The sequence below is a fragment of the Ranitomeya imitator genome, chromosome 6 (assembly GCF_032444005.1).
Source record: "Ranitomeya imitator isolate aRanImi1 chromosome 6, aRanImi1.pri, whole genome shotgun sequence".
NCBI lineage: Eukaryota > Metazoa > Chordata > Amphibia > Anura > Dendrobatidae > Ranitomeya > Ranitomeya imitator.
This window is the reverse complement of record NC_091287.1, coordinates 43,655,135-43,669,567: the sequence shown is the minus strand read 5'-3', so window position 1 is coordinate 43,669,567 and position 14,433 is coordinate 43,655,135. Positions and strand designations below refer to the sequence as shown.

Here is a 14,433-nt window from a genome sequence, read left to right as displayed (position 1 = left end):
GACTTGTCGCATCGCAATTAATGATGGATGAATCGCTGATATTACGTCCGTTAATTGTGCCATCGCTTATTCCATCATTTACACCATCAATCACGGTGGATGAGGTCACGTATTGGAAATAAGTCAGGAAGACGGGCCCGCCACTGACATCCTCCAGGACTGAGCAATCGTTCTTTAGCACCTATGCCAGCAGCACAGGGAGCATATAGTGACCAGGGGGGCATGTGCCTGACAGCAGCACAGGGGGTCATGTGCCAGCACAAGGATGGGGGTTATATAGATACCAGGATGAGGGACATATGATTTGTAAGACGGACACTGGTATTATAAGACAGACCCCCATTTAACATAAAAAAATATTTTTTTTCTCTTTTTCTTCACCAAATTTGGGGGTGCGTCTTATAATCAGGTGCGTCTTATAAAGCGAAAAATACAATATTTTGTGTGACTTGACTCTCTAATTTAAGGGCATAAGAATGAAATGTTTGAAAAATGTGAAACTTTTCACCAAATTTCCGCTATTCTCACAAATAAATGTAAGTCATATCGAGCAAATTTTACAACTATTATAAAGTACAATATGCCGTGAAAAAGCAGTCTCAAAATCATTGGGATCAGTTGATGCATTCCAGAGTTATCACATAAAGTGACAGTGGTCAGAATTAAAAAAATGAGTCTTGGTCATTAGCGTACAAAGTGGCTCGGTCCTTAAGGGATTAAGAAACTGTCGTATTACATAGAAGTCTTCTTCTTTCTCCACTTATTAGCCACCTCCGGCTGCCTGAATTTATCATCCATGCAGCTCAACACTATCTTGCTCTGGACAAAACAGACTGTCAACACAGTGAGGTGTCATGTTACACCTCCTATTATACTCTGTTGAGGGGGGAGAAGTGTGGAGCATAGTGAGAAAACAAGCAGAAGGAGACATCGAAAGATCATGCTGAGCTTTCTAAAAAAAAAAAAAGTATTTTACCAATGTTGCCAAGCTTACCATAAAGGGGTTGTCCATGATAGGGTTCAAGTCTGCAGTTACTCTATGTGATTGCAGACATGGAAATCATCACAGCCAGGGATGTCGAGTCGGTAAGCCAAAGCTCCGACTCCTCGATTTCCCTGACTCCTGACTCCTCAGCACTGCCTCACTACTGAGCATGTGCATAAAGTGCAGCACAGATTCATCTCGTATACTACTCCACAGCACTGCCTTACTACTGAGCATGTGCATAAAGTGCAGCACAGATTCATCTTGTATACTACTCCACAGCACTGGTCACTACTGAGCATGTACATAAAGTGCAGCACAGATTCATCTCATCTATGACTCCACAGCACTGGTCACTACTGAGCATGTACATAAAGTGCAGCACAGATTCATCTCATCTATGACTCCACAGCACTGGTCACTACTGAGCATGTACATAAAGTGCAGCACAGATTCATCTCATCTATGACTCCACAGCACTGGTCACTACTGAGCATGTACATAAAGTGCAGCACAGATTAATCTCCACTACGACTCCACAGCACTGGTCACTACTGAGCATGTGCATAAAGTGCAGCACAGATTCATCTCAACTAAAAGCCAGTATTCTTGGATCAGGAGCAGAATAGACATTTATAGGACATTTCATAACTTTCCCAAATTCTTGTGAAAAAAAATTACAGCACATCCTGTACCGAACCACTATACCCAATTTATTATATATTTTCAGAGTTGGTCCATTTCATACCGACTCAAACTTCACCAAAATGGACATCGACTCTTGACTCCAGTGCCCTGCTCACAGTACACACAGTGCGTGCTGTCAGGATTCTCCAGGAATGGGCGGTCTTGTGGCCACGAGTATGTAATTTGCATACTTCCAACCACATTCTGACTAGACGTGTCTGGCCTCGCTCAGTTCACTTGTACTGAGTGAGGCCACTCACGTCTAGTCTGCATGTGTCCACATCTAAGCAAATCCCATACTTGTGATTGCGCTCTGTGAGGATTCGCATGTCTTCTGTCACAACGAATGACTGCAGATTTGAACCACATGCTTGGACAACCCCTTTAACACATAGCAACACTGGGATATGATGGCACATAAAAAGTGTAATTAAACACAATATCTTTTTCACATGGAGAGAAAAAAATACAACTGAAAAAATGTGTGCAATAAGCGTGTTTTTTCTATTTAAATGCAAATGCGATTTACGCAGTATGCCTGTACATGCATGAAAGTCCCCATCACCATGTGATTTCTATTATTCTTTGTGAGGGGAAGAAAACATACAACTTTGTGATCATTTCAATGCACAAGGTGTTTCCCATGGTAAATAGAAGTATGGGGGTGACAGCGTTGTATAGCACAGGATGGTAACAGCCTTATATATCACAGGGTGGTGACAGCCTTGTATAGCACAGGATGGTAACAGCCTTATATATCACAGGGTGGTGACAGCCTTGTATAGCACAGGACGGTGACAGCCTTGTATAGCACAGGACGTTGACAGCCTTGTATAGCACAGGACGGTGACAGCCTTGTATAGCACAGGACGGTGACAGCCTTGTATAGCACAGGACGGTGACAGGCTTGTATAGCACAGGACGGTAACAGGCTTGTATAGCACAGGACGGTGACAGCCTTGTATAGCACAGGACGGTGACAGGCTTGTATAGCACAGGACGGTGACAGGCTTGTATAGCACAGGACGGTGACAGCCTTGTATAGCACAGGACGGTGACAGGCTTGTATAGCACAGGACGGTGACAGCCTTGTATAGCACAGGACGGTGACAGGCTTGTATAGCACAGGACGGTGACAGGCTTGTATAGCACAGGACGGTGACAGCCTTGTATAGCACAGGACGGTGACAGCCTTGTATAGCACAGGACGGTGACAGGCTTGTATAGCACAGGACGGTGACAGGCTTGTATAGCACAGGACGGTGACAGCCTTGTATAGCACAGGACGGTGACAGGCTTGTATAGCACAGGACGGTGACAGGCTTGTATAGCACAGGACGGTGACAGGCTTGTATAGCACAGGATGGTAACAGCCTTATATATCACAGGGTGGTGACAGCCTTGTATAGCACAGGACGGTGACAGCCTTGTATAGCACAGGACGGTGACAGCCTTGTATAGCACAGGACGGTGACAGCCTTGTATAGCACAGGACGGTGACAGCCTTATATATCACAGGGTGGTGACAGCCTTGTATAGCACAGGACGGTGACAGCCTTGTATAGCACAGGACGGTAACAGCCTTATATATCACAGGGTGGTGACAGCCTTGTATAGCACAGGACGGTGACAGCCTTGTATAGCACAGGACGGTGACAGCCTTGTATAGCACAGGACGGTAACAGGCTTGTATAGCACAGGACGGTGACAGGCTTGTATAGCACAGGACGGTGACAGCCTTGTATAGCACAGGACGGTGACAGGCTTGTATAGCACAGGACGGTGACAGGCTTGTATAGCACAGGGTGGTGACAGCCTTGTATAGCACAGGACGGTGACAGCCTTGTATAGCACAGGACGGTGACAGCCTTGTATAGCACAGGACGGTGACAGCCTTGTATAGCACAGGACGGTGACAGGCTTGTATAGCACAGGACGGTGACAGGCTTGTATAGCACAGGACGGTGACAGCCTTGTATAGCACAGGACGGTGACAGGCTTGTATAGCACAGGACGGTGACAGCCTTGTATAGCACAGGACGGTGACAGGCTTGTATAGCACAGGACGGTGACAGCCTTGTATAGCACAGGACGGTGACAGCCTTGTATAGCACAGGACGGTGACAGGCTTGTATAGCACAGGACGGTGACAGGCTTGTATAGCACAGGACGGTGACAGGCTTGTATAGCACAGGACGGTGACAGCCTTGTATAGCACAGGACGGTGACAGGCTTGTATAGCACAGGACGGTGACAGCCTTGTATAGCACAGGACGGTGACAGGCTTGTATAGCACAGGACGGTGACAGGCTTGTATAGCACAGGACGGTGACAGGCTTGTATAGCACAGGACGGTGACAGCCTTGTATAGCACAGGACGGTGACAGGCTTGTATAGCAACGGATCACAGGATGGTGACAGCTAGCACAACATGGTGACAGCGTTGTATAGCACAGGACGGTGACAGCGTTGTATAGCACAGGATGGTGACAGCCTTGTATAGCACAGGACGGTGACAGCCTTGTATAGCACAGGACGGTGACAGCCTTGTATAGCACAGGACGGTGACAGCCTTGTATAGCACAGGACGGTGACAGCCTTGTATAGCACAGGACGGTGACAGCCTTGTATAGCACATGTCGGCCTCACCAACAGAATCATGTGAAGCTTTACAGTAGTCGTGCCCTGTGCAACTTCTCCCTCTAGTGGCAGACTTCAGAATACATCTAATTAAGAATTGATCTTTTGGTTATACAGTCTTCAGCTCTGCTATGTGCAGGTCATTTAATACAATTACACCACAGGTCAACCAACTGGCTGGACAATAAAACAATGGCCATCTGCTAATATTGCAGATTTGGACTTGCAACTTTTGGAAACTTCATGAAGCACCAAGAGGCCTTATATTGCTGGCATAAGTTCACAAGGACAGGGTCCTCTCACCTCTGTACCAGTCTGTCATTGTAAATTTGTTTACTGTAAATTATATCTATAACTCCGTATGTAACCCCTTTCTCATGTACAGCACCATGGAATTAATGGTTCTATATAAATAAACTAGATGGTGGCCCGATTCTAACGCATCGGGTATTCTAGAATATGCATGTCCACGTAGTATAGTGTCCAGCCACGTAGTATATTGCCCAGTCACGTAGTATATTGCCCAGCCACGTAGTATATTGCCCAGTCACGTAGTATATTGCCCAATAACCTAGTATATTGATCAGCCACCTAGTATATTGCCCAACCAACTAGTATATTGCCCAGTCACGTAGTATATTGCCCAGCCACGTTGTATATTGCCCAGCCACGTAGTATATTGCCCAGCCACGTTGTATATTGCCCAGCCACGTAGTATATTGCCCAGTCACGTAGTATATTGTCCAGTCACGTAGTATATTGCCCAGTCACGTAGTATATTGTCCAGTCACGTAGTATATTGCCCAGTCACGTAGTATATTGTCCAGTCACGTAGTATATTGCCCAGTCACGTAGTATATTGTCCAGTCACGTAGTATATTGTCCAGTCACGTAGTATATTGTCCAGTCACGTAGTATATTGCCCAGTCACGTAGTATATTGCCCAGTCACGTAGTATATTGCCCAGTCACGTAGTATATTGCCCAGTCACGTAGTATATTGCCGAGTCACGGAGTAATTGCCCAGTCCCGTAGTATATTGCCCAGCCACGTAGTATATTGCCCAGTCATGTAGTATATTGCCCAGTCACGTAGTATATTGCCCAGTCACGTAGTATATTGCCCAGTCACGTAGTATATTGCCCAGTCACGGAGTTATTGCCCAGCCACGTAGTATATTGCCCAGTGATGTAGTATACAGTACAGAGCCACGTAATATATTGCTCAGTCAAGTAGTATAATGCCCAGTCACGTAGTATATTGCACAGCGACGTAGTACACAGCACAGAGCGACAAAGTATACAGCAGAGCAACGTAGTATACAGCACAGCCACGTAGTATATTGCCCAGTCAAGTAGTATATTGCCCAGTCACGTAGCATATTGCCCAGCCACGTAGTATATTGCACAGCGACGTAGTATACAGCACAGCCACGTAGTATATTGCCCAGTCACGTAGTATACTGGCCAGTCACGTAGTATATTGGCCAGTCACATAGTATATTGCTCAGCCACGTAGTATATTGCCCAGACACGTATGTAACAGGTTAAAAAAGACTTAAAATAAAAAATAAACATATACTCACCTTCCGAGGGAGCCCTTGTAGTCCTGTCGCCTGTGTGCGGTGCAGGCGGCAGCTTCCGGTCCCAGGGTTGGATGAGCGCAGGACCTGTGATGACATCGCGGTCACATGACCGTGATGTCATGGCAGGTCCTTATCGCATACCATCCTTGCCACCGGAACCTGCCGCTTGCATGGAGCTGTCACCGGAGTGTCGCGAGGAGCGGGCAAAGTGCCGGAGGGTGAGTATATGATGATTTTTAATTTTTTTTTATTATTTTTAACATTAGATCTTTTTACTATTGAGACTGCATTAATGGAGTGCGTTACAACGCGGTCCATTAGCGCTGCCATTAACCCTGTGTGAGCGCTGACTGGAGGGGAGAACGGAGCAGGCACTGACTGCGGGGAGGAAGGAGCGGCCATGTTGCCACCGGAATGCGCCTGTCGCTGATTTGTCGTGGCAATGCTTGTGGGTGTTTTGCCACGACCAATCAGCGACTTGGATTCCTTGACAGACAGAGGACGCGACCAATGAATATCCGTGACAGACAGACAGAAGGACAGACAGAAAGACGGAAGTGACCCTTAGACAATTATATATTAGATAAAGAATACTAATAATAATTTAGTTTTAAGCAGAAAATAACAATTGACAAGTGAAAAGAAATACGTTTTCTGATCTTTTTCTACTATAAGTAATGGGGCTAAGAGCAGGAGCTATAGCTATGTTCTATCCTATTTTGTCCGGTTTGTGAATAAAACTCTTAAGACTGCAACAAAATAAAGACTGTTTATTTAGAAAATCAGTACCACTCATTATTCTGTAAAGTTAGCAAATTGCCAATGTAAAATTTAGTATAGTAGCGTGTTTTTTGATCATATATTATATAGTGTGCCTATCACGACACAGCTGTCGAGTGACCCGGGACCAGGGGCTCCTTCCCTGTCCCTAACACTAGGGGGCGCCCTAGCTCGCCCTATTCGCCAGGATACTTCTGAAGGTGAAGATGTCGGGGCCTCCAACTTTGCCTTATCTACTGAGTCAGCCCTCCGTCTGTTCTCTTCCCCCATCCAAGGAAGAGGGGCGTTACTGTGCACCGTAGTACACCAACACAACAAACAAGGCAACACAAACAAGGGTTAACAGAAAACTCCAGGCATACAAATTATTCACTTACATATAACAGAGGAATGCACTGGGGTGTGGAGGTAGGGGAATAAACAAAAGTAGAGAAGGATAGGGAATTCACACACTTACAAACTATGCAACAGTCACAGATAACTGCTCCAACACCTTCTCATATGTACTCCTCTCCCTCCTGAAGCCATGCAGCAAATGCTAACTCTGACAAGGACTTGCATCAGAGCCCAGATTATAAAGGGGAAAGGAGTGGCTAACTGAGCTCAACTGCGAGCTCAGAGATTTCCAACATGGCCAATTAACCCCTGTTCTGCCAGAAGGTATAAACACCGTTAAAATGAAGAAGTGCTTTTTTTTATCGCCAGAGTAGGAGTAATCAGGTGCTGTGGTCTTCTGGCGCCACACTGTCGCAGTGACCCCATGACAATGCCTGGATGAGTTCAATGTGGCTCCGGATGAGTTTTGTGTGGCACCCAGACAGTTTTGTGTGGCTTCCAAGATCTTTGTGACTGTGGATGAGCATTATGTGACTCCTTGTGACTTCAATAGTGCTATCATTGAGATCCAAGTGGCCTACAATGAGATTTGAGTGACTCCCGATGAACTCCTATGAGATCTGAGTGGCTCCTGATGAGGTACGAGTGGCTCCTGATGAAATCCAAGTGGCTGAAAATGAGATCTGAGTGACCCTGATGAGATCTGACTGAATCGCAATGATATCCGAGTAGCTCTTGATGAGATCCGATTGGCTCCCCATGAGATCCAAGTGGCTGACAATGAGATCTGAGATCGGAGTGAATCCCGATGAAATCTGAGTGGCAGGCAATGAGATCTGAGGGGCTCCCAATGAAATCTGATGGGCTCTCTATGAGATCTGTGTGAATCCCAATGAGATCCAAGTGAATCCCGATGAGATCCGAATGGCAGACAATGAGATTTGAGGGGCTCACCATGAGATCTCAGTGGCTCCCAATGAGATCCGAGTGGTGACAATGAGATCTGAGGGGCTCCCGATGAGATCTGAGTGGTTCCCGATGAGATCCAAGTGAATCCCAATGAGATCCAAGTGGCAGACAATGAGATCTGAGGGGCTCACGATGAGATCTCAGTGGCTCCCGTTGAGATCCGAGTGGCAGACGATGAGATCTGAGGAACTCCTGATGAGATCTGAGTGGTTGACAATGAGATCTGAGGAGCTTCTGATGAGGTCCGAGTGAATCTCAATTAGATCTGAGTGAATCCTGATGAGATCCGACTGGCAGACAATGAGATCTGAAGGTCTCCCGATGAGATATAAATGGTTCCCAATGAGATCCGAGTGAATCCGATGAGATCTGAGTGGCAGACAATGAGATCTGAGGGATTCCTGATGAGATCCTAGTGGCAGACGATGAGATCTGAGGGGCTCCTGATGAGATCCAAGTGAATCCCAATGAGATCTGAGTGGCTGATAATGATATCCAAGTGGCTCCTGATGATATCAGAGTGGCAGACAATGAGATCTGAGGGGCTCTCGATGAGGTCTGAGGGGCTCTCGATGAGGTCTGAGAGGCTGACAATGAGATCTGAGGAGCTAACGATGAGATCCGAATGGTTACCCCAATGAGAGCAGAGTGACAGACAATGAGATCGGAGCGCCTCCCGATGAGATCCGAGTTAATCTGGATGTCATCCGAATGAATCCCGATGAGATCCGAGTGGCTAACAATGAAATATGAGGAGCTCCCGATGAGATCCGAGTGAATCCTGATGATATCCGAAAGGCTGACAATGAGATCTGAGTGGCTCCCGAAGATATCTGAGTGGCTGACAATGAGATCCCAATAGCTCCCGATGAGATCCAACTGGCTGACAATGAGATCTGAGTGGCTCACAATGACATCTGAACGGCTCACGATGAGATCTGAGTGAATCCGGATGTCATCCAAGTGAATCCCGATGAGATACAAGTGGCAGACAATGAGATCTGAATGGCTTTTGATGAGATCTGAGTGACTCTTGATAAGATCCGAGTGGCTCCCCATGAGATCCGAGGGGCTCCCCATGAGTTCTGAGTGGCTCCCCATGAGTTCAGCAGTAGTACTAGCAATCTTTATATGCCGTTCTGAATCTGGGGAAAGCTGGGTTACAGTTACATCAGTATAATAATGTTATTATTATTTATATAGTATCATTAATTCCATGATGCTGTACATTAGACCGGGTTACATCAGAATACAAATAACACTTACAGTAGACAAACTAACAATGACAGACTGGTACAGAGGGGAGAGGACCCTGCCCTTGCGGGCTTACATTCTACAGGATTGTGGGGAAGGAGACAGTAGGTCGGAGGTTGCAGTAGCTCCGATGGTGTTGAGGTGGCCGTGTGGTCATTACAGGCTGTAAGCTTCTTTGAAGAGGTGGGTTTTCAGGTTTCTTTTGAAGGATCCAAATGTGGAGGATAACCGGACGTGGTGGGCACAGAATTCCAGAGGATGGGGGAGAAGTCTTGGAGGCAGTTGGGTGAGGAGTGAATAAGTGTGGAGGAGAGGAGGAGGTCTTGGGAGAACCGGAGATTACGTGAGGGAAGATATTGAGGGATTAGTTTGGAAATATGCGGAGGAGAAAGGTTATGGATAGCTTTGTAGGTCAGTGTTAGTGGTTTAAACTGGATACACTGGGAAATTGGGAGTCAGTAATGTAAATTGTAAATCAATGTAAATCTTTATTTGCTGTTCTGAATCTGTGGAAAGCTGGATTACAGTTACATCAGCGCTGCTTATCCATTCACCCACCCACTCCATGTTTGGTGCCTTTAGTCGGAAGAATATGTTAGGAGACCTCCCAATGTATGCCTCCAACAGAAGGAACGTGCCCCACTGGCATACACCCAGATATGTCACGTATAGGACCCCTACAAACAGGCACCCTACACCCCAGTTTTGCACAGCCCAGAGAACCTATTAATATATAGCACTAACGTCTATATTATGGACGCAGCTTCATCTCCATCCATTTCATATAAACCCTGTATTGTAGCAATCATCAAGGGCTTCATATATCTATGTAGAGGCTCCTGACATATAACATAGACGATGGCACGGATACCCGCATCAGATTATTACGTCCATGCCCCGCACTGCTCACAATCTAATCTAGACCGCCGCCTCTCCAGAATCCAGTGCTGTGGACAGATGGCACAGAGAAGACTATAACAAAACCTGAAAATTAAAGTGTAACAGACGACTGTAGCTGCGGAGGACCGGCTCTTTGTTCATCTTGCTAATGAGCATTTTCATAAAGGCTAGAGACTGAATTGTTAATGACATGCTGTTCCCTGCTAGGACAGACGATGGCGCAAGAGCAGCACTTAGGGGCTGTGTTCAGACTATATATCAGACTGTTCTGCAGTGGTGGTCCTGTTTCACAAATACGGGGGTGTCCCACATGGAATACCTTCGGCACTCTACACATCTTGCATGCATTTTGCAGTCATTAATCACAGGGGTTAAATGGGTGTTGGGGGAAATAATGCCAAACTTTATAAAGAATATGCATCAGATTAAAAGAAAGAAAGGATTTACACATTTCTAATGTGCTCTTAAATAATCTCAAGATCTCTACTTGCTGTCAATGAATGGCAATATTCTTGTGACCATGCTGAGACCTCTAGAGACCTAATAATTGATCTAATTGAGAATTGATTCTACGTTGACACCTCCGCATGGTGCTGTAAATGTGTGGCGCTGGTATGGCGGGAGCTTAGGAGCTGCACACGTACCATTCTATACGGTTTTAGTAATTACCAGGATTTCACATAACTCCGATCCCGGCAGTTAAACCCCTAAGATGCAGCTGTCAATAGTGAATGCAGCGATGCCGTGACAGCTGGGGGCTTTATGAATACCCCTGGATTTGCCATCCATGCCCTCCTGCCAGAGATGGTGCCTAATAGAATGCCAGTCTTAGTTACACAGTTTGGCACCATATATTGAGGCAGTGTTTATAACTCATGGTTCAGTCCCTTAGTGGGAATGTAAATGCAAAAATTTAAAAAAGTAAAAATGTAAACAAAGAAACAAAATTAAGGAAATCTTTGAGCGCTTTTCTGCTTTTCGAACTAGTATTAGTGCCAGGTAGGGTCTTTAGCATGTAAACAACTGAGAAAAGCAAGAAATAACAATTTTTTATTTTACCATATGCTAATGAAATTGCTTGTGTTCAATGGGTGGTCCCAAGCCAAATAAATGCTCAGGTTCCCCTCTAAACCTTGTCTGCCCTGACAACTTTGTCTTGATTGATTGCTTCAGCATTTGTCATTATCTTCAGTGCTGGAATGTTGCGCATTTATTGAGTGATCCAAGGCATGCGCATGCGCAGTGAACTCCCTGCCCAGGGCGCTATACCAAGACTATTAGGGCTCAGTACAGTTTCATAGTTTTTAAGGTTGAAGGTAGACAAATTAAGTCCATCGATTTCAACCTATAGCCTAACATGTTGATCCACAGGAAAGCACAAACCCCACTGGGCAGACACTAATAGGGGGAAAGTGACATCTCGATTCCATATACGGCAATTAGACTAGTTCCCTGGATCAACGCCCCATCACAAAATGCAGCACCCATAACCTGTAATATTATATTTTTCAGGAAAGGCATCCGGACCCTTCTTGAATTGTTTAAGTGAATCATCCATTGTAACCACAGTGCAGCATTCATTTTAGAAAAACATATTTCTGACACACAAAAAGCTGTCTCCAAATCCTCCCATTACCTTCTTTTTTTTAACTCCATTTTAGCCCCCTGCAGTCATCCTTGTAGTTTTCTATTTTTTTACATCCTGAACTTCCAAAAATGTTTCCTTCTCTACTTGTGGACTACATTTCCAAAGAGGCAGAGCAGTATCTGTCCCACAGCTCACACACTCCCACCCTCAGTGTTCACTCACTCTACCTACAAAGCACCATCCTGAGACTCAAATATAGTCTCAAGATGGATCAATCGCTGCACACATAGTTTTTGCCTCAGAATATTCCTCTCACTTCACGTCTTATTTTCTATCCTATTGCCCACCTGCATTCTGTAATGTCACAAATGCTGAAACATTCAGTGTACTGATGAGGCGCAAGGAGTCGTATACATTTTCCTTGGATGATGCTTGCTTGAAAAGCCTGGCACCATCTCTTCTGGCTAAACTCACAAGCTGATACGATTATTTGTTCTGTGTGGAGCCTGCAATGAAAATTTTTTGATGTGGATTTGAAGAGTTTTTTTCTTGCATTTGATTTTTTTTGCAGTCTTTTGACTTGACAGTGTGTAAAAATCTCAAGGCGGATTCCATGAGCAATCTGCTTCAAAGACATGAAAAAATCACATCTTTTCTTTCCTCAGAACATCATCAGAAGAAGAACTCACAATCAATAGGAAGAGAATTCAAAGAGTATTGGAAACTTTTTTTTATGCGGATCTATTAAAGGGACTCTGTCAGCTCAGACTGAGTGTTCAAACCAAGGCGCTCAATGCATCATGGTGCGGCCAAACTTTTGACTACACCTTCCCACTTGCTTGTTTTCCATCTAACTCCACCCCTCTCTGGCGTTATCAAGCCAGAGCTGTCAATCAAAGAAGAGAGGGGTGGAGACAGAGGGAAAACAAGCAGATGGGATGGTGTATTTAAATGACCGGCTGCAGCTTTGTGCACAGAGCCGCGATACTTAGTTTAGATTGCCTATCTGTGCTGGCAGAGTCGCTTTAGGAACCCACACCATGCAGCTTAGTATGAACATATTAGGAACAACCAATATTCCTATAACCAAAAAGTATCTGGCCGAATAAGAGAGATGCACCTAAGTACCACAAAATAAAGCAAAAGAAAAATGGTGCTGCAAAATATCTCACAACTTTATATCAACTTTATCAAATATAAAATATAACAGATTTTGTTAAAAAAACAGAGTAGCTCAACGCATAGACAGAAAAGGGCCCCTGTGCCCTTTGCAGCCCAAGAGCTCCTAAAAATGCATCTCCTTTGGAGGTAGAAATGGGCCCCCTTACCTCTTGGGCCCCTGTTCGGCTGCACCAATGATATGTTTTTGCCCCTGGCTCAATGGGGGGCTAACAACAAACCTCTCAAGGCTATAAACAATAAAGTTTGTATGCCCACATATCAGTTGCAGTACATTCCCTATTGGTTAACATATTCATATAGGGTATAGGAGGCAAATTTACATAGTAATAATGTGGAGTCCTGTTAGGTGCGTAGCCCTATGCCCCAACGCACGTTTCACCAAGCGTCATCAGGTGGCATGTCCAAAGTGTGAACATATCCTAAGTCTGGACTTACAATTAAGCTAATGAAGTCACTGTTATTATATTCACATACTGGGCTAGAACCTGCACCCAGTGAGTCCGGGCGTAGAAGCCCAGTATGCCCAGATTTCAACTTGTAACATCCACATGTATGGGGCATGTGCACACTGCATGTATGGAGCTGAGCATGCTCAATGCAGCGTGGCTGGTGTCTGTGTTAAACAGCTGGCTCTGGAGTCTAACTGCTGTGAACAAAGTTGGCTCCAAAAGCAGAAGTTTTAACTTCTTAGCTGTCGCTATCAATGTTGACGGTTTCATTTAACAGATCGAAAATAGGGATCAGGGTCCCTTCCAACAACCATCTACATCCATGCATGTCATGATAGGCAGAGAGGGATAGGGGGGGGATCTACTGAAAGCTTTCATGTCTGTCATGCTTGTATACCTGTTTTTATGCCTGTGGCTGAGCTTCATTGTAGAGAGGTAGTCTCACGTAGTTGTCACATAGTGACTTGGGGATGTGGGCATCTACTTGATCCCTAGAACTAGGGGGCGCCCTAATCTATTCCTGTCTCCTGGATTAACCAGCAGGTGGAGATGCCGGGGTCCCTTACCTTGCTAAGCTCCTATCTTAAGCCTTATCGGATGCTTCTACCACCCAGGGAAGTGAGGGTCCAAAATGTATAGGAAAACACCAGACAGACAGAGGTAAACTGCAATCATACAAATATACTCGCAAACAACAGAGTGTAACACAGGGAAGGAATAGGTAGAGTAAACTAAATAGACGATCAGGATGAATATGTAAACCAAGTCCCAGCATCTGTCTTCAGAAGAACTCTCCATCCGCCAACTACAAACACAGCACCCTCTCCTTGACTTCTAAACCAGGAAGTAGAACTATCACTGGCAACTCCCAAGTTCCAGTGACCAGCATATATACCAGGGTAGAGTGGCCAACACTGAACAGCTGAGACAATTCAGAATGGAGAGCTGAAGGAGATCAACTGAACGGATTAACCCTTGCTATGACAGTGGAAGGAAAAACTTACACTTTTTAATAGGATGGTGAAGTAGTTCTAATCATTGCAGGATTTCATGCGACCAGAGGCTGGGATCTTCTGGCC

At 45.3% G+C, this 14,433-nt stretch overlaps 1 protein-coding gene across 1 annotated transcript in view; it reads left to right on the top strand.

Moving 5' to 3' along the window:
- C6H10orf67 (chromosome 6 C10orf67 homolog) overlaps positions 1 to 14,433 on the top strand; it is a 148,785-nt gene that overhangs the window by 15,721 nt on the left and 118,631 nt on the right. The window lies entirely within an intron of this gene.